Here is a 20,013-nt window from a genome sequence, read left to right on the forward strand (position 1 = left end):
AATCAATATTCAGCTGCTAGGGTGATATCCAGAGCGGGGACAACATGACCATCTACAGGAAAGTGAGTCTCCTCTGTGCAAACACCTGGATTTCCAATCAGCAAAATGTTTTAGGAATCTGATCAATTACCCTGCTCTGCTAAGGCCGGATTTGTTTTGTTGTGGTTAGTTTGAGAGTGAGGCCCTTCAGTGATTAATAATCAATTTTGCCAAAAGAAAATCTTCATTTCAACCTGGCTAAATGATGGTAGATAACAGAACTACTGCCACCATCAAATGAGACCGTTTTCCATAAGGGCTTCAAAGCATTTCATCTGTAGCATTTGTTCCATTAAGTTCCTATATGGCTGCTCTAATCACAATGGGTAACTAGTCCTTCACTCTCCCTAGTTTTTGTTTTTGTTTTCTTTTTCTTTCTGAATAACCTTCAAGGCAAAACAGAAGACACTGGCTGGATCTGACCCAAAGAAGGAAAGTATGCATATTCAAAAAATCCAAATATTTTCCAGGCATCTGAATTCTTAATTCTAGGAACTAAGGAAATAACTGCCTTTTATCTGATCAGATTATGTCAGGCTTTCATGACTAGGATTTAGCGATAAATCATGGAGTTCCCAACACTTCACAGCTTAGCTTGACTTTTCATCTTCACTTGGCAGAAGGCTCACAGATGATTTGGCTAGATTGCAAACCTTACTGCATACCAGAATTAAGCCATATGCCACAGTTGATTTCCCACTACAGTTGCAAAGATACTGTATATTTTCAAAAGTTTAAACTCCTGGCTTCTTCCTTCCAAAATAATGGATTCTTGGTGGAGCACCTGAAGACCTTGAGGTTGGGAGGTTATGATCTGTTGACATAATGGTCATGTCAATCCAGGAAACTGTTGGTTCCCCAGCCTCAATTCTTCCAGATTATTTTATCCATCAAGTCCAGAATTGCCTATTCTGAATGTCAGTGGCTCTCTAGAACTGTGGACAGAGAAAAATCTCATATATCACCTGGTTTAATCCTTTTCAATAGTGATCGTAAAGGACTGATAAGGGGATATTTGGCATGTCAAACACATCTTCCCCTATAGAACTCTCAACCTTCCAAGTATTATACCCCAACCTGTCAGATGCTAGGGCTGTGCAGCAACTTGGGTTTGATCTCCAAATACCATAATGGAGCTACGCCTTTTCCTGGGAATGTATGGTATCCTGGAAAAAGACCGCTGTTTAAAGGGGCTGCAGACAAGGGCTATTTTCATGGCCAAAGCATCTTTGGGAGATGACATTTGAATCACTACATTTTGGAGAAAACTCCTGAGAATACTGTGGACAGCCAAGAAAACAAAGGGATCATCAAACAAATCAACCCAGAGTTCTCATAAATGACCAGGCTCAAATTAGCATATTTTGGACACATTAGGAGAAGACCCAGCTCTCTGGAGAAGGCTGTAATGCTGGGAAAGGTGGAAGGAAACATGACCAACAGCAAGGTGGATGGATTCAGTTACAGTGGTGATGAGTGCACTCTTGGAAGACCAGGCTGGGGACAGATCATTATGGAGAAAATGTAAGTGGTTGCTAAGAGTCAACACCAACTTGATAGCACATAATCAACCCATTTCTATACCAGACACTTTCCAAATCCCACCTCTGAACAACCAGCACTGTCTGGCAATCTTAAGCCCTCCCAGGCTGGCTGACATCTAATTTATTGGGTGTGCATTTTTTTTTTAATTCTTAGCTTGCCTTGAAGGTCAGTTGCTAGATAAAAAAGCAAGATACGCTTATTTTGAATAAAAGAAATTACAAATGATTTATAGCTTCATGCCCCAGGAATAAAATGTCCTTTTTTTCCCCTTCCTCACTCTAACTGCTCAAAGCCAGTTAACCAACACCCCCATCCCAAAGAACTGCTATTTTCCCCAACAAAAATAATGGACACATTGAGCATATTTGAATATGTTAATGTATTATTTGATAAATATGACTACTCACACACTGTCAGCAAGGAAACTGAGGGTTGGGGAGCTGGCATAAGCATAGACCAGTGTTTCTCAACCTCAGTGACTTGAAGATGTGTGGACTTCAAATCCCAGAATTCATGGCTGGCTGGGGAATGCTGGGAGTTGAAGTCCACACATCTTAAAGTTGTTGAGGGTGAGAAACACTGGCATCGGCTAAACTAAGGAAGGTTTTATCCTTATGATAGAGGATTCTCAAATTCTATTCCCTGAATGTGAACACCCACCAACATGAATTCAGTATTAGCTGGCACTCAATCTCAGGGTTTACCTCTTGGATAACTTTTCCAGAACCTCTACCCAACTTTGGGCAAATTCCCCAATACATCCCAACTTTGTTTACCATATCCCTCCAAAATTTTGGATGGTTATTTTCAAAGGAACACAGATGATAATAGAGCAGGGTAGGGAGACAGGACAATGGTCTTCTCCAACTTCCTTAAAATCACTCAGGATCTACACCAGCCTTTCTCAACCTTCTGACCCTGGAGGAACCCTTGAAATATTTTTCAGGCTTTGGGGACCCCCTGCACATTCAGGCTCAAAGAGAGGCCAGAAGTTACAAAGTTGTTATATTCGTTTCATGGGTAGGCCTGTATACATGCATTAACAGTGTTCTTAAACTGAAAATAAAGGATGAAACTTACCTCTTTAATGTGAAGTTGCCAGAATTTGAAATAATTTTTAAATAAATTGTGATCTCCCAGGGAACCCCTAGTGGCCTCTCGTGGAACCCAAGGGTGCCACCGAACCCTGGTTGAGAAACCCTGGTCTACACAGATGTGCATCAGAATCTCTCACATGCACAGATTGATGTTGCAAAATACTTGTTGTATCCCAGAGATTTGCCCTCAGTTTGTATCCAGCTGATGTCACAGTTCGTGTTCCTTTATAAGAAGCTATTGTTTTCAAATGTTTCCAGGCATTGAAACTTTCACAGGGTAGTATGAAACCCTTCCAGACAACCTGGCACCCTAATTTAAGTTCCAGACTTTGCCTAGAATGAAATATTCTGCTGATTTCCCTGGTCAGTTAAATCAAGAATCACCAGATCCCTGGGGAATCCTTGCACATGTTAATTTATTGAAAGTACTGGCCAGTGGTTGCAATAAAACTGGATTGAAAAAGAAAATTTATGGGACTTAAGCCTTATCCATTGGCTACTAATGAAGTTACATGAATACTGATAGGAATAATTCCTGGGAAATTACTTTAATGGAGTGCAGAGGTCTATGGCTAATTCTGGTTAATTCATAATACCCACAGGGAAAAATGCAATAGTTTAATACATACAGACATTAAAAAAAAAAAAAGAGGATTACATTTCAATAAGTGGTGAATTTTTTAAGGTTTACAAAATTTTACATCGCCTGTGATGACAGCTAATCAGGGAAGATTCATAGTTTTCTCGATTTAATGAGCTCTTCTGCCATAATGAATGGAGAAGTGCCCCCAATGGGTTTAATTTCTAACAAAGACCTGTCCCTTTGGCTTTAATCATTTTTGGAGAAAACTTTTCAGGAATAATCTCCAAAAGTTAAAATCCTCCTGCATTCTGCTTGTAAGGTGGGAAAGGTTTCATTCTCTGCCCAAGGCAGAGAATCCGTACTCGACTCCTTATGTGCACCCCAATGTCAGATATTATATCAGAGATTAGTTAAATCCTTGGACTGTTCTGCTCCTACTTTGACTTTTGAGATAATTTATATACTGGGGACAGAAATCAGCTCTGGGGAGACTTTAGCCTCTGGTTCCCATAAGCCCCAAACAGAACAGCCAATAGCTAAATTGCTTTGATATACTAGCAGCTGGGGAAGAAGGGACACAATTCACTAAGGGCCTCTAAGAAACATCTGGCTGAGCCCTCTTAGAAGCAAGACATTAAGCAAGGCCTTTTTAGGAAGATTCAGGTGTGGAACTTCTTCCTGGAAGCCAGATTCAGAAGTTGGAAGTGGTTCTTCATATTTATAATTGGCCGTGCCAATCCAGTGGTATCATACCGCCTGCCCATCACAAACAAAGCTGTTGCAAAGCCTTCTTCCTTCTTGTTCCTGCAGAAGATTCCAAGCTTTCATCAAAAGTAGGGCCACCCTCCCATTTGCTGGAGGGCAGTAAGTGATTATTTTTTAATTCAATTTATTTATTTAGGCTTTCAAAAAATGGGAGAGACGTTCATGGGATTGTTTTGAGTATCCAAACCTTCAACTGAAATCTGCTTTCCTATAACGTAAGGTAATTATTCCACATTGGGTATTCTAGGATGATAGAAACTAGGTTTCACCCTTCTTCTGCATGACACCTCTTCAGATTTCTGAAAAATGAAAGATGATCCCCTCTCCCAGTCTGTTCTTCTCAGGACTAAACTTTCCTTCAATCTCCCTTTTCTCAGACTTAGTTTTTAATCGCCTGGTCATTCTTTTTGCCCTTCTTGGAATCTATTTCAGCTTGTCTGAAATATTCTTAACATGTGGTATCCAGAACTGGACATTCTACTCCAGATGGGGTCTGACCAATGCAGAATAAAATGGAATTTCTTCCCATGAGTTGGATACTAGACATCTGCAGTTGCCTCCTATTGCAGCCACATCACCCTATTGACTCATATTCATTTTGTAATCAATTGCTGTTCCAAAATCTTTTTCATAAGTCCAGTTGCTAAACCTGGTATTCCCTTTCTATACCTATGCTTCTGATATCCATTTCCCATGTGCATAATTAAGCACTAGTCTGTTCAGTTTCCTTCTGTTACCTTTAGCCCATTTCTCCAACTGATCAAGATTGTTCTGAGTGTTGTGTCAGCTGTCCCATCCAGTGCTGTGTCAGTTGCAACTCTGATACACATTCCCTCTACTTTGTAATCCCTCAAATTCTAAGCCACTCATAAAAAATGTGGAAGTTGAGGGCCAATAACTGAACCTTGGGGCATTGGGCTCAATACTTCTTCTGTCTTTGCTCAAAAAGGGCCAAAGGAACTCACACCAGGACCTGAAGAATTTCTGATGCAGTCCCTAATATTAAGTGTTCTTCACTTTCAAGACTTTTGACTTGTTCTGATCCACCAGGTTTTGGACTCTGAAACAAAATACTACCCCTTGCAGATTTACATGTTTAGTTAGTCTTTACACACCATCCAGTACCTGTAATGGTACACTTGGAACTGAGTTGCAAGTCACAAATACTAGAGAGGGACAGAAACAGACAAAAAGAAGCCGAAAAGATTATGATTAAGCTAAAGCTTGACACATTTTTATTCTCAAATCCCAAAGCTTAAATTTAGCAAGTGCACACCACAAAACCGAGGGTGCTAAAAACTGTCTTAAAGCAAAACCTGGCCTACTTCTTAACAACAAAAGTGGGTCAGCTCTTTCCCACATATAAACCCAGGATGTAAACCTCACAGTGCTGCAGTGTCAGAAGCCTGCAACAATTTGCAATTTTATAGGTCAGTCAAATCCATTTAGGTGAGACAGGAATTAACATGGACACGAAGCATCTGAAGAAGCTGAGACAGACATGGAAGAAGGGGGTAGTGCTGCAAATAAATCAAAACACAGAGGAGGAGTGTTGAGTCTAAGTAATAAGGACGCCACATTATTGTAAGAGGATACAGGAAGGAATGTTCCCCACCCCCACCCCCAATGTCTTTGGTTTTCCTGCATCTCTGCATCCGAAGCTAGGTCAGTAAAGACAAAAGAAGATTCCTTTTTTTTTTTCCTCAAATCAAAGAACATGTAAGCAGTTGGCAACCCTTATCTAGAGGAAACAGTCAACAGATTGGAAGCTCAGCACCATAATGGAATTATTTTCTTCTTCCACCCTGTGTTCGTTAACAGGATTTTCTCTTTCAGCACTTCCTGGTAAGTATTTCTCAAATTTAGCCTTCAACTCTTGCCTAAGGCACTGTTCTCCAGTGCAGGCTTCTATGTGATAGATAGGCTGTTTCCACCCTTCATAATTTAAACAAACCCACAAGATGCCTCCTGCTCCGGCTTCTACCTCCTTCCCAAAATACAAGCTCTCTTTTATGTTGTTCTTTCCTCTGCTTAGGAGAAAGGCTGTCTCCTAGATGTTCAGTTGGATGCTTTTAGGCAAAACCCAGAAATATAGGAAACAGGAAGATGTACTTTCCCCCAAACCACAAAACAGCTCCTGGGCTTAATGGAGTCCCACCAAGCCAGCTTTGGATCCTCCTATTTGGATAGAGGGCAGAACATGAAATGGTTGTAAGGCATCCAGCAGGCCTCGTGAAAACCACATGCCTGCACAATGCAACCCTTTCCTATTTCTGGCACAGAGAGGCCCTATCGCTGGGCATTTTTAAAAATAATTTTTAAAAGTTCTCCAAACTACTTGATTTTGCATGATTAATCCATTTCTCCCACCTCCAAACAGACTTCCTACTCCAACCCAGCTTCTTTTACCAGCTTTAAGGCACTGCAGGATTGTACCCTATCGTAGCCAACATTCCCCAGTGCTGGTTTTAAAGTCCACATATCTTAGGAAGTCTGTCCTAAGCTACAAGCTGTGATATACAAACAAGAGTTGGGTTCTCACGCTGAATTAAGGCATACATTCCACAACACTTATTGTGGCTTTAGGACAACCTGTAGACCCAACCAAAGCATCTGTTTTCACACTTGATTGATGAGTGACAGATCAAGGCTCCAAGATGTATTTTCTAAAAAAAAATAGTTTCAAATATCCATCATGGATAAAAGCAGATTCCTGCTGTGATATGCACAATTGCTTATTTTATATCCAAACGGCACAAAAGTTGCACAATAACCACAAGAAGCATAAGTGAGGAAGTGAACGTCAGCAAAACAGTTGGAATGGATGTTCAACCATCAATCAAAGATGCTCAGAGCTTTATAATCAGATGGAATTAGTTCCATGACAGCATCACACTCCCCAAAGACTTGCTTGCATTAATCACCGGCTACATTTGGATGTTTTGAGGTTTGGCTTAACAAACTGATATAGGAACACGGTTCCTCTGCCAAAACATGTCTGCTTCACTCTTCCCTTTCCATCAGCAGAGAAATCAGCCAGGAAGCCCTCATTAGCTATTATGTCTAACATTAAAATCATGGTTAATGACTTCCAAGCAAGCCAGGATACTGTATCCAACTTCAATCCGCTGTGATGGGGTTCAGTATTGTAGTAAATCAAGATTTTTAAAATATATTTGGTTAAGCCAGCAGTGTTGATCAGGTCTGCTCATAATATAACACTAAGCCATATACACTCAATTCACTGAGGCTGAACTGGCTAAGCCAAAATCAAACAGCCATAGTTTAGAGAATCCAAGCATTGCAGCTAATAAACCAAAGTTTGACTTGGTGAATTATGTGAACCTAACCAATAATAGTTTATTAGACAAACTATGGGTAAACAAAGTTTGGCTTAGCATGTTGTACAAACATGGAAACATTTTACTTATCCAACCCTATTATAACTTACCTAAAGATGAACCATGTTTAAAATTGAAAAGTGCTATCCTGGCTTGATCCATAATTTGTCATGTGAATATAGCAAGAAATTATGGTTAATCACAGTTTCCTGGTATCCTTCAACACTTCCTTGAAGGGTACAGGAACAGGAAGCTGCTGCAAGTAGAGGCCATTACCTCCACTGCAGCTCTGAATCAGCATTTGTCATAAACACAGTCAGAAACCCATACCAACATTTGAATGTACAAACATACTGTAAGAGAACCACAATGTCAAACTTCTCTGGGTGTTTTTTTCACAACTGTCCAGCACATATCAACATAACCCCACTCTTGTTCTCATGGTAAACCATCGTCTTCATCATGGCTCATGAATTCATGCATATTACAGACCACAGTCAGAATAAAATGTAGCTTGCAAAACCATTCCAAACCATCGCTATTATCCAGATTTGCTTGCTGAACAACCATGGTTTGTAAACTGAAGAAAATGCAAATCATATGTTTAAGGTTGCCAAGCCATGGTTTGTACTAATATCTCAGTTCAGAAATGAACTGTACCCAGTTGCCATTAAATATATGTATTCATTCATCCATCCATCCTTCAAAAATATCCCATACCTTATAGACTTGCCCATATGTCCCATTTCCAACGACTTGTACTAGTTCAAATATTCCAGCTGGATCCTAGAAAAGAATTAAATTGGAGTTAATGTGCTTCTTGAAAAGATCAGCTTCTTGGCTGAGTTTTACAGACTGCATCCAATCATTGCAGTATATGGTTTGTTTGGCTTAGCATCTTGTGGTTTATGAACCACAGCTGATGGTTATGCGCACTCTACACACTCAACCATTCAAGAACCTATAGGGAAAACTACATGGGTGAAATGTAGCCTTTTTTATGTTCAAAGGTGCCTTTTAAACACAGTCTATAAAATGAGGATAAAATCCCTTTGTTTTATTAAAACAATAGGTAGGTAGCTTAATGCCCACCTACCCCAAGAATCCACCAGCAGGAAAGGAGCATTTCCTATCTGGAGCAAACTAAGACCAAAAGAAAAGACGTATGTTTCCAAGCACTGTGGATGAGAAATTCTGGAATGTTGGAATGTCCATGCAAGGGAGCCACATCTATTCTTGTAGAACATGAACAGAACACAAAATTAAACTAGAGTCAACCTCACCCAAAGTCAGGCAATTCCATTTTCTAAAAACAGCTTGGAAAGGAGATGGAGAAAAGTGTGTCCAGACCTCAGTTAAGGTCAAGACACCACAGCAAAACTGTGTGGAGTTCCATAGACTGGTGCACAAAAACTTAACAGTAACTTCTGCTTCAGTTAAGAATGCAAATGATGTTTAAAATAAGTTAATTTCCCCCCCGTTGCTTCCACTTAATGCAAGGCTTTCTTTAAAAAAAAAAAATCCTAAACTGATTTGAATATTTGAATGCTTGTTTTCAATAAGGCTGTATTGCTGAAAGGAACTACAAGTTGAATTAATCTTGATTTGAGCAATGGTTTAATCACAGTCTGGATTTTCAGGTAGTTGCTTGCAAAACATATTATTTGAACCTTAGGAGCAAAACATCAGAGTGTCCAGAATTAATGCTATATATGGACCACATTCTTATTAGTTATCTCCCTCATGATGTGCTTCACTACCTTAACCCCAGAAGCTGTAACATCCTGGTGAGATAGATATAGTGAACTTAGTTTTTCTGAAAGTTACATTAGAAATGTAAAACTACTAGTAATTAGTAGTCAATCATTTGGCTGGATATGAGTCAGTTGTGCAACCTGGCTTCCAAAATGGCTAATGCAACACAAGGCTGCATCAACCGAAACAGTGCTTTTGAATTATTTGAAACCATATTCTACCTTTGTTCTGTGTTAGACAGACCCCACCTCAATAACTTTCTGGGCACCCCATTTTAAAGACAAGATCAGAGAAACTGGAACAGATTACCTAAATGGCAACAGGGATGGTCAAGGATCTAGAGCAGTGTTTCTCAACCTTGGCAACTTTAAGATGTGTGGACTTCAACTCCGAGAACTCCCCAGCCAGCATGCTGGCTGGTGACTTCTGGAAGTTGAAGTCCACACATCTTATAGCATGCTGGCTGGGGAATTCTGGGAGTTGAAGTCCAGAGACCTTAAGGCATGCTGACTGGGGAATTCTGGGAGCTGAAGTCCACACATCTTCAACTTGCCAAGGCTGAGAAACACTGAACTAGAGACTAATCCTACAAGAAGAAGGGAAAGAAGCCAGTTGCATTTAGTTCTGAGAAGAGAAAATCAAAGGGGATATGAACCTTCAAGTACGTGATGGGCAGGTAACAGCTGAATGTTCCAAAAACTAAAAGCAGTTTGATGGTGGATCCAATGATCAACAGAGGTGATGAGCTCACCCTCGCTAGCTGTGTTTCAGCAGAAGCTGGAAAACCATCATTTGGATCCCTGCTCTGAACACCACAGACACAAATTATGCTGCAATTTCTCAGAGACTTGTGACCACATAGCTAGAAACCAGCTCTTTATTGTAATGCTGGAATAACAACCATAACAGGCAATTGGAAGTACGTGAGCAGGTCAGACAGATAGTACAGAATCTATATCCAAACTTACTTCAAATTCAGCACACTCTTTTCCCACCACTACCTCCAACACATAGGAAAGAGCTAGCTAGTCTTCTTTTCATGCTCCCAAGTCATACCGTTGCAAGAAGTTGCATGTTTACATCCTCTGTGTTCCTGCTCCTGTGTCCAATTAATTTCTGCTTGGGCTGAGATTTTCCTGCCACAAAGGGAGCCCCTGAGACAAACGTGGCCCCTTGCAATTCTATGACTGCAGGGTTGCCCCCCCACCCCCAAAATCTATCTCCATGCATTCTTTGTATATTCCAATTCTAGCACATGTGCTACCAAACATATGATAAGCCTCCTGAATCAGGTCAAAGGACCAGCTGATGCAGCATTTGGGTCCTATTGTAACCAACCAGATAGCTCACAAACTGGAAATGATGATAGGCCTCCCTATCAGCCCTTTGAGGAAGACCAGGTTAGGAATTAAGAGTCCATGTGAACTACTGGAACCCTTACTTTATTGTTATGGGGTATAACAACAGAATCTTGAAAACCTAACAGAGATTATCTCTATCTTCTTTTATGCTAAAGAGACTCAAGACAAGACCAACCTTGAGTTTTTTTCTCGCCCCCTCCTGCCTATCCAAGCTAAGCTGATATTTACACAACAGCCACTGAGTTCCTTCTTCAAAACCACCCCATTACTTTTCTAAGCCCTCCTTCTCCATTGCTCTCTAAATCACACTCACACAGATCATACACACAATTATCATACACTGGCTACTTAAGAGCCTGTCCTCTATGGATTTGTCTAGTCCTCTTTTCAAGCCATTTTAGTGAGCAACCATGAGCTCCTGTGGCCTGGCTCAGCCAATCTGAAAATAAACAAGGAACAACAAAGCAAACAAGCTGAGCCACCGCAGAAAACAAATGTCAGTATCGCCAAGTCTGAGCTTCCATCTGGTTTAAACATCAAGGAAGTCCATTATGTTCCAATTTCCTGTGCTGGCAACTCCAGAAGAATGTGAAGGCAGCAAGCAAGCTTGGTGGTATTCAAGGGACCACCTGCCTCACTTCACACTGTTGGACTTCTTGCCCAATGATAAAGACCAAACACGAAGAGAAACATATGGTGGAGTCCATTAGAGTAATTAACTTCCAAGTGATAAATGGTTGGGTCAAACTTTTGGCACCTGTCAAAGGAAATGCAGCTATTTTGGCAGAAGCAGGAGATCAAACAGTCCGCGGATGGAAATGGACGGCCACAAGGAAACATTACATTTAAAGCGGGCCCAGTTCTGGGATAATTAAGAATCTGACTGGTCTGGAAGACTGTAATATATCATGGATGTTCCAAGTGGAAGAAGGGTCAATCAACATCTAAAATCCAAGCCTAAGAGCAGATTGCTGCTACTTTCAACACAACCGCCAGTTCAATCTCTCTGGGTGGGTAAAGGACAGACCCGCTTAGGACCGGCTCACAGCTCAGCACCAAGCAAATAGGCAAGCCAGATTCTGCATGCAGGGAGATACACAGCTTTTTCCCCAGGTCAGGGTTTTCTAAATTGTGGGTCACAACCCCCTGAGGGTCATGAGCAATATAGAGATGGGTCACAACTTAATTAAAACAAAAAACAAAAACAACCAGGCTTTGCTCCTTGTCTAGCCTGCACAAGCCCACACCAACCAACTGCAATCTTGCAAATGTGAGATTCCCACCGATATTTAATTACTAAAAATAACTGTGCGTTTTCTTTCTCATCTAAACCATTTGCTTTCTCCATGCAGGAAAAGGGTGTCACGCAAGCCCAGTTTTCATTTTCAAGGGAGGCAATACTGCAAAGTCTGAGAAATCTCATCCTGGGGAAAGAATAAAACAGGATCAGCCCAGGGCATGGTCTGCCTGGAGAAAGAGCCCACCACTGACACAGAAGCTCACTGGAGTAGCGGAAGGATAGCAAGATGGGCTAGATAGGATGTCAGGCCTATTCTGGGGCTACTGTTCTGCTCCCAAGCTTTTGCATCTGCCCATTTATTGCTCCAATGAACACCTACTCAAGTAGTGTCCTGTAACAACAGTAGATAATAGAAAACCTGCAGGATACAGGTGTAGAAGTGGGGGGTTTCTCTGTGCATCTGGGGTAGGGTGTGGCAGCTCACCAAAGCTTATGCCTTTGAACAAAATTGTTCAGCCAGAAAAGGTACTGCTAAACTGCTGATTTTGGGGCCACCACAGGCTGTCCTCCTACAGTGCCTTCTCAGAATTAGGGGAATCTTTGGCTTAACCATTCTGCTTTGCTTTAATGTGGCTGGCTTTGCTTTGGAATCAGCCTACTGCATCTGAATCCCACGCCTATGGTTCGTAAACCTCAGCGTGTGGCTCCGCATTTGATGAACCAAGCCACTCAAGGTCAACAGCCAGACAGAAGAGGCTCCCTTGTATGTTGTTAAATTGAATTGCAATGAAGGATCAGCAAGAGCAACGTCATTCTTGTTCTACCCACTTTTCAGAGTCTGAACCCCAGCACACTTCAGAAGCAAACAGGGTTGGTAGCCTGATAGTAACAATTGCACATTCTCCTGGCTTAACATGGAGTGTAAACAAAGCATTTGTATGCTTGGAAACTGACTGACAACCAGGTAAGTGTGGACAGACCTGTGGCCCTGATGGTACAATTAGCTGGACTAAGCACCGTAAATAGGATCAGTGCCAGGAGGTGGTAGTAACATGGCCTAAAGCTTGCAAGATCCCTGTCCTCAAACTGTAAGAACAGCTACAGAAAAAAATAATCTTTTAAGTGAGTCCTCCTTTGCAGAAACTTCCCATTGTGCTGTCCCACAGCCATTAACAGCAGCAAAAAAAACTGCACAGCCAAAGACGTCTGATGTGGTTCCTGAAGGCCGGCATTCTTTTTTGTATATATTAAAGAACTCCAAAGAAGTTTAACCAAAGTAGTGTTTTTTTGTACCCTGTGCACCAGGCCTCTTTATTCCAACCGGAGGAATTGCACGATGTGCAATGGATTTTTTCTTTTTCTTTTTTTTAATGTAATGAGATGAAAAAAAAATCCAGCAGGGATTTGTGGTGATGACTCCACACAGCAGGGTGAATTCATATGACCATTTGTGGACAGGAAGACCTGGGGTGTTCGTTGATGCAGACCTTGGAGGCAGAATTATTGGGAAGTGCCTTATGACAGTAACCCGTCTGTGCCAATCATACCAATGACTCAACCAACACACAAATGGCGCCTTACACTAATTTCAGCTGCTTTTAAAAACTTTGCAGAACTCACATTTGCTGGTAAGACAAAGACACACTGAAGCTCTCTTACAAATCCAAGGATTTCCTGAACCCCACCCTTCCCAACTTTTTTTGGGCAGGAATCAGCTGACATAATAAAGGGAAGAACAAGACTTTGGATGGCCCTAATCCAGGAACTGCTGGGCAGGAATACAGCAAATAAATTCATCTCTTTAAGCAAACCCAAGATTCGCACAGAGAGAGAGAGAGAGAGAACAAGCACTCTTCAGCTATCCAAAATATTGGTTAGTGGGGTGGAATGACATTTATGACAAAGCATGCATTCAGTATTATGAATTTGCAAGGAAGCTGAAGCTGCAAAAGAGACATCTTTAAAATGTGAGTTTCAGACACACAAATGGAAAAGTTCTAAGCGTGGTGACTTCATCTCCTAAAGCTTTTCTAAGTTCCAAGATTCAGAAGAAGGGTGGTAACTTTTGGGTGGCCTGTAGCCTCACTTCCACTCCAGTGTTTTCCATCTCAAAGTTGCAAGGACAATCTCTTGATTCCCATTGCAAATCCCAGAAATCCAGATGTTGCCAAACCCATCAGGATGGGTTGACCCAGGTCCGTGTGACTTGGCCTTATGACCCATCTCATCTCAGCATTAGGTTTAGGCTGGGCTTGGAGTTACTGTGACAGTTCAGAGAGTCGTTGAAAGTCCCCATCAACCATGAGCAATCTCAACCTCAATTCCCCATTTGAACACTGAACTACCTGACAGGATCATTGTAAACATCAACAAGGAAAAGACACATACAGTATGTAAACTGCTCTTGAAACTTAGGGAAAACATCATATGAATAATCATGTAACCGCAACTCATGTGAACATTAATTGCATCAAACCATTGAAACACTGTAGAGATGGCCCAGCACCAAATGAGCTGTCCTAGATCAGGTTCTATCAAGTCCTGGATTCAAGTCTCAGCTTTGGTTCGCCCCTCTCTATGGAGGGTGAGACCCACAGAACTGCAAAGACAGCCATTTGTAGGGTTCGAGTCTAACATCTTGCAGAACACAACCAAGTCTCCGCTGGCACATTTCAACCGGTTAATCATGGGCACTTTGCCCAAATCCTCTTCTCCAAATCTGGACTGATTTACATTTTCAAGGTCTGGTGAAGGACAGAAGAAACATTGGAGCGATCAAAGAAAATTCACACTTTCTGCATCACTTCCTGCCTTCTCTCAGTTAGGTACAGTAGACTAATCTACCCCACCCAACATACCCTAGAAATAACATGGTCATCTGCACTATGAGTCTCCTTATGAGTCACCAGTGTGATATGGCTTCAGATAAGGCAAATCTAGTCTTCGGCTGCATCCTTAGAATTATAATGCAGGTTTTTTTAGGAAGTAGCATTCCCATTTTATTTAGCATTGGTCAGATTCCACCGCCAGTCTGTGCAATTTCAGTTATTATCCTTTCCAAGATTTACAATACTTGGGCTGCTTCTGAAGGATATTAAGAATACCAAGAGAGACTGAGGAACCGGGATATAAAGCTTTGAAAAGTTTGAAAAGAAAAATTATAATATTCTTCATATGCTTGAAGGGGTAACCCATCCAAGAAGCTGTGGCCAATTCTCTTTAGTCTGCAAGCACCAGACATATATTTAGTTGTGACCAAAATTTATATTCCACCCTATCACGAGACTCTAAATCAGTGTTTCTTAGCCTCAGCAACTTTAAGTGGAGTGGATTTCAACTCCCAGAATTCTAGCTGGCTGGGGAATTCTGGGAGTTGACATCCACTCCTCTTAAAGTTCCTGAGGTTGAGAAACGCTGCTCTAGATGGTTTACAGCAGGAATATTCACAATAAAATATAAGGAATATACATATTGCTTCATTATGCACATCCCTGCTGTAAACCACAAAACACAGTAACACGGAATGGTTTTCAGTCACAAGACGGCCAGTTCCAGCTGAATGTTTGGGAAGAATAATGCTACTCCAAAGATTTTGGTGACTATTGTTTCAATTTCCTAGAGAGGAGATGGGCTCTCTGGCCGGGTTTAATCAGAGGCTGAACTGGCCTCCTGGTGGAATCACCCCGAGATCTTCCTCCTCTTGCATCATGCAAAGAAGGGAAATAGGACTTGGTCTGTGCTCCCTGCCCCTTCCAATATACGGTGTTGGCTTCTGGGAGTTGAAGTCCACACATCTTATAGCATGCTGGCTGGGGAATTCTGGGAGTTGAAGTCTGAACATCTTAAAGTTGCTAAGGTTGAGAAACACTGTCTAAAGCCTTCTGAGATAACGGGCTTGTAAGCCAGTCCAGTTGGACTAACCTCGCCCCAACCTTTGGACAGAGATGGGGAGGGAAAGTTAAAGGTAGGCTGCTGGAAATCAACAGGACAAGCCAGCCAGCTCTAAAATCCTTCAAATGGCAATGGAAATAAACTGGAGTTCAATCAGAGCCAGATCCAACCTGGGCAATGTGCTTTAAACATGACTGCTATTATAACATATGCACCATATTATTAAATGTATCATCTAACACAGTACAACTAGTCAAGAATGGGTTGAATCCATTCAGCAGCAAGAGGGCACCGCTGCATACTGGCTAAGAGTCGGTCAATGAGTCCCAGGTTCAAATCCCCGCTTGGCCAGGAAGGAGCCCCCTCCCCATTTCTGCCCAACCAAACTCACAGGGCCCTTGTGAGGATAAACAGGGAGGCCCAGGATCAAATCTCTCACCCTCTTTGGGAGCCTCTCCCTCCTCACATGGGGGAAGCCCAGTGTCTGTTTTTTTTAAGCTACTGGGGGATAGGAGTGGAAGGGATGGATGTACACATGCCACCAAATAAGTAAAAGCAACGGGGTCTTTTTCCTGTTCTGTGTGTCTCTCTCTCTGGCTGCCTTCCTGCTAATTCCATTTTTCTTTCTTTTAGATATTTTATCCTGCCTTTATTATTTTTATAAATAACTCAAGGTGGCAAACATACTTAATACTCCTTCCTCCTGCTATTTTCCCCACAACAACAACCCTGTGAGGTGAGCTGGGCTGAGAGAGAGGCACTGGCCCAAAGTCACCCAGCCGGCTTTCATGCCTAAGGCGGGACTAGAACTCACCGTCTCCCGGTTGCTAGCCTGAAGCCTGAACCAGTAGACCAAACTTTCCTACCAAAAAGTTAACTGGGTCAGTGTCAGCGTTGGCGGCTGCATTCCCACGACCTGCCAAACCGCGTCCGTTTCGGCCTCGGCTCTCGCGCCGCCGAGCCTTCTGGCTCCAACTCGGCGCGAAGAGGAAAAGGCACCACCCGGGCGTGCCACGGGGGTCGTGGGAACGCAGCACCCCCCCCCCCCCGCGGACTCCTTTTCAGCCGTCCTGCCAATCGTCGGAGCCACTTACCCGGAGCGCCCCGAGGTCGGTGTTATCCAGGCTCCGGGCAGCATAATCGCTGGCCATGGCTTAGGCGGCGGCGGCGGGGATACCCTGGCCCCGCGCGGGCAGAAGGTCCGCGGCTGCGGCTGCTGAACGCCCCGCTCGCCCCTTTCCCCCGGGCTGCGCGCTGCGGGAGAGGAGCGCGGCGAGGGGCGGCGGGGGCGCTGGACGCCCGCCCGCCCGGCCCGGATCGCTGGGAGGCTGGCTCCTTCTCCGCCCCGCTGCTGCCCCGGCGGCTCTGACGGTCTCAGCCGTCGTCCATGGCCGCGGAACGCTCGCCGGTAGCCGGCGCAGGCAACCTGACATGCAGAGCCGGAAAAAGGAGGGGGAGAGGAAGAAAGAAAAAGAGAAAGAAAAGAAAGCAAGAAAGAAAACTCTGTCTCTCCCCCCACCCCGGCCCCCTCCCCGCCCGCAGTCAGAGGGCGAGGAAGCAGCAGCTCCGCCGTCCCGATGCTCGGAAGGAAGGCAACTTTTGCGCAGACATTTCCTAGGGAAAAGTTTGCGAGGAAGTGACGTGCCCGCGCTGGGCTGGGAGGGGAGGGGAAAGGGTGATGCAACAGCTGGGCTGGGGGGCAGCGGGGCAGCGGCAGAGGGGTTCGGCTCCTGGGACACCAGAGCGGCTCCTCTCTCCGCCGCCCGCAGGCCGGGTTCACACGACCTCGTTCTCCTGCCTGCTGCATCAACCCATTTGCACTGCACCTTGAACAGGCAAAGCCCCCTCCAAATCCAAGCAGGGTTAACAGCGCCAAGCTTTGCACGTGTGGCAGATTGACTGGGTGATCCCAGAGCTCGAGGTCTGGGATCACACGACACCCTAAACCCCACGTTAGCCAAACCCAGTTGCTGTGCTCCCATTGCAGCTGATGCTCACAGTGAGGGGCCAAGAGCATGGCTGGGATTCCCTCAGTGTGTGGAATCACAACCTTCCTGGCCGGCTTCTGGCAAGGAAAATCAGGGGGGAACCATGTGATGCGCTTAAGGGCTGCGTGGTTTGCTTAACACCTGCAGTGATTAGCTTAACAGCTGCTCCAAAATAGTTCATAAAATCGGGTCAGATTTGCTTAATGACTTCTTCACTTAGCAACCAAAATTCCAGGCCTAACTGTGCTTGTTAAGCAAAGACTAGCTGTACAGCCAAGGCCAAGGCTGGTTTCAGGGACCCACTTGCAGAAACCGAATGCTTGCACTCCTGTCATTGGGTTTCAGTTATCTCTTAACCCAAGGTGGGGCTGGCTTTAAAGGCAGAGGGTGGAAATGCATCGGTGAAGCCTTTCCTTTCTCAGTTTCAACCCCCCCCAAAATCCTCAAAGCACTTCTACATAGTTAGACCCCCAAGCCCCAGTGGGAAAGCTTTGTGTGCCTCGCCCCAGCCCCCTCCCCTTCCTTCGCTGCAGGAAAGAGCATCGCAGCTGAAGCCGCAGAACAAACACCTGCCCGCAGTCAGGGTGTGTGCATGTGGGCTGATCTGGTTTCAAGAAGCGGCACAGAGTTGTGAGAGCAACAATAACACTCAGGGCTCATCTGCCTGAGATGTATAACACTAAGGCAGATATATATAGACGGAAGTAGCTATAGATACAGAGGTAGATGCACACCTTAAAAAATAAGGACAGTAAAGAGAGGAGCAAACAGCAGGCTCGGGGGCTCAAGGTTTCCTGACTGCGAAGCTAAAATCAGAGGACGTGTGTTTTTGCATACAGCAACCCCACGAGTGTTTGCTTTGGCCCGGGCCCTGCTAAAGAGGATGCATGTTTGGGAGAAAGGCGCATGGCTTGCTTTGGCTGCAAAAAGAAAGCCTGCTCTGATTACAGTGTGAGATTATGGAAAATAAGCATGCAGAGCAGAAGGCACTTCTGAATAAACTTGCACTGCTTGGCACTGAAATGGGCAGTCATGTATAGACTGTATAGGCAGCCCTTACTTAATGACCACAATTGGGACTGGAATTGTGGTTGCTAAGTGAAGTGGTCATTAAGCAAATCTGACCTGATTTTACCACCTTTTTTGCAGCAGTCGTTAAGCAAATCACCACAGGCATTAAGCGAACCATGCGGTTCCCCCATTGATTTTGCTTGCCAGAAGCTGGCTGGGAAGGTCAAAAATGGCAATCACGTGACCATGGGATGCTACAACGGTCATAAATGCAACCCGGTTGCCAAGTGCCCAAATCATGATCACATAACTGCAGGGATGCTGCGACAGTCAAAAGTGTGAGGACTGGTTCTAAGTCAGTTTTTTCAGCACCGAACCATCACTAAACGAATGGTTGTTAAGCGAGGACTGCCTGTATAGCACTGGTATATTGACTAAAAACTTTGTCAGAAACCCTGGTCAGCAACTAAATCAGTGTTTCTCAACCTTGGCAACTTTAATATGCATGAACTTCCCCAGCATGGCTGGGGAATTCTGGGAATCGAAGTCCATGCAACTTAAAGTTGCCAAGGTTGAGAAACACTGAACTAGATTATCTAAAGGAATACAAGCCCAAAGGGAGACCGTCTCAGTCAGTCATGCTGCCAGACAGGCAAGGTTTCAAGAGGGCAGCCTATCAAAGCTATCCCTCATGAAATGCCTTTGTGCAACTCCAGGAGTGTCTGCCAGATGTGGTCTGAAAAGTCAAGATGGTATCCACAATGGTGCAATGGAAGCTCCACCCATTCAATTGCACAGTCCCGGCCGCCATCTTGATTTTTTGGACCAACTCTTAAAGATGCAGGAACCCTGTCTTCTTTTGCACCATCTACGTTGCAACCAAGCTCAACCCCTCTCCAAAATATCAAATCTATCCCAAATCCTAACGTGGTCCTCATCCTGCTCACAAGAGGGTATAAATTTGATGAGGCCAAGTCCTTCTAATAGGACTATTCAGCGCTGTCCCTCCCAGCCCAGCTTTTTCAACAGGGTCCTTCTCCATAACCACAACACAATCCCAACCTGTAGAAATCTAGCAGCTTGTTGAATGTCTGCCTGCTGTGCAGGAATCACAGGAAAGGACCAGTCTGGAAACAAAACAAACGCATGGCCATTGGAGAGAAATCCATGCCAGACTATTCTGGCAGTCCCACTGAGACCCCTGAAGGCCACTGAAAATAGACCAACCTCCCCCACTGCAAGACTGGCAGGAAAGAAAGGAAGAAAGAAAACAGCCCATGTTAAAAATTTAAGGATGTTTGCTTTAGGAAAGGGAAGTGAGAAGAGGAACTTCATTTACTTCAGCTGGGGGTATGCTATTTTGCTCAAAGATTGGAGGGGCACTCTCTTTATCCCGA

General features: G+C 43.9%; 1 protein-coding gene across 1 annotated transcript in view; it reads right to left on the minus strand.

Moving 5' to 3' along the window:
* Window positions 1–8,151, minus strand: part of NRK (Nik related kinase) — a 72,222-nt gene extending 64,071 nt beyond the window's left edge. The window contains exon 1 of the mRNA XM_063313474.1: window positions 8,091–8,151. The gene's annotated coding sequence lies outside the window, so the exon portion shown is untranslated. The remainder of the gene's footprint in view (window positions 1–8,090) is intronic.
* Window positions 8,152–20,013: the final 11,862 nt, after the last annotated feature.

The sequence above is a fragment of the Candoia aspera genome, chromosome 12 (genome assembly GCF_035149785.1).
Source record: "Candoia aspera isolate rCanAsp1 chromosome 12, rCanAsp1.hap2, whole genome shotgun sequence".
Lineage (NCBI taxonomy): Eukaryota > Metazoa > Chordata > Lepidosauria > Squamata > Boidae > Candoia > Candoia aspera.